The sequence below is a fragment of the Poecilia reticulata genome, linkage group LG19 (assembly GCF_000633615.1).
Source record: "Poecilia reticulata strain Guanapo linkage group LG19, Guppy_female_1.0+MT, whole genome shotgun sequence".
Classification (NCBI taxonomy): domain Eukaryota; kingdom Metazoa; phylum Chordata; class Actinopteri; order Cyprinodontiformes; family Poeciliidae; genus Poecilia; species Poecilia reticulata.
Window position 1 is genome coordinate 8,214,383 of NC_024349.1, and position 1,308 is coordinate 8,215,690.

The window sequence follows — 1,308 nt, forward strand, 5'->3', positions numbered from 1 at the left end:
AAAAATAAGTCAGATGTACTTGAGTAGCTTTTGTACGGAATACTTTTTACTCGAGTAATTTCTTGGCTGCTACTTTTTACTGTAGAGGAACAATATGTTGAAGTAGTGCTACTCKTGTTTGTCTGGTTTGGTGGTGTATCAGTAATATCTTACTTAACTTTATCATGCCATCTTTGAAACAACAATAAAACCAGACAGCTGGTGAGCCTGTCAGTATCTGAGCTGCTTCGTTAAACATTACTCAGGAGGTGAAACAATACAAGCCCCARCATAAACCACTAACAAATATGCTGTAATGAATTGAGTAAAAGGTCGTAAACGATACGTATAAAAGGGACACGACACAAAAAGTCATATTCTATATTTTAAATATGAACCGCAAATTTACTTTCATTTCAAAATGACCAATTTTGCATAAAGTCAAAAACTCTTTAGATGCTGTGTGTAAACTGAAACACTTTAGAGTTAGTCATTGTAGGCGGAGCAGGTAGTTAACCTGCTAACAACACACACAGCCTGCACCTGACTTCATTTAAATTTAAAACACTCAGGAAGACGAAAAGGACTCTTTAACATGACGAATGACAGCGTCCGACCCTGCTAAAACTACAGAAAGCCCATTAATAATCCATGGTAATCTAACGGTAACATGGCAGCTAATTCCACCGAGCTGGTCTCGGTTAGCTTCACTCCTGTAGCAGCTAACCCGAGACAAACAAATAACACCGGGAWTTTAACGCCAATTGATAAATAAAAGCGACACAACTGTCCCCATCGTCGGGTTACAAGTTATTAATCCTAATATTATTCTTTTTTGGTTCATATGCGACAAACTCACCTATATGTCGGGTCCAATTAAAACGTTTGCCGACCGGGATTTTCTGTTGTTGTTAGCTAGTGACAGCTCTCCATAGTCACGTCACATGAACAGCGACCCTGSTGTCATGGCGTGGAATTACAGCCCAGTTACAATATAAGCTTTTCTCATATTAGAAAAGCTTATAAATTGGTTAGTGACTGGTTAATAACCAATTYATGTAACCAATATAAGTTGGTTATATTTCCATCCTACTGTATTAAAAAAAAACTTAAATTTAATACCTGTTGTAAACTCAAGCTGTTGACTTTGAGTCAACAGCTTGAGTTTAAGAAGTTAGTTGCAATCAGTGAGCAATCATGGACATATTGCACATTAATTAGCAGAAAGCATTTCCAATTGGACTTCAGCGTGCAATAAAACAAAAGGACAAATATACATTAGTTTTGGGACTTAATTTCAGTTCCTTTAATTGAAGAGAAGAAAGCTGT

At 36.8% G+C, this 1,308-nt stretch overlaps 1 protein-coding gene across 1 annotated transcript in view; it reads right to left on the minus strand.

Moving 5' to 3' along the window:
* The window catches only part of LOC103481352 (speckle-type POZ protein), a 29,235-nt gene extending 28,311 nt beyond the window's left edge, over positions 1–924 (minus strand). The window contains exon 1 of the mRNA XM_008436756.2: positions 839–924. The gene's annotated coding sequence lies outside the window, so the exon portion shown is untranslated. The remainder of the gene's footprint in view (positions 1–838) is intronic.
* Positions 925–1,308: the final 384 nt, after the last annotated feature.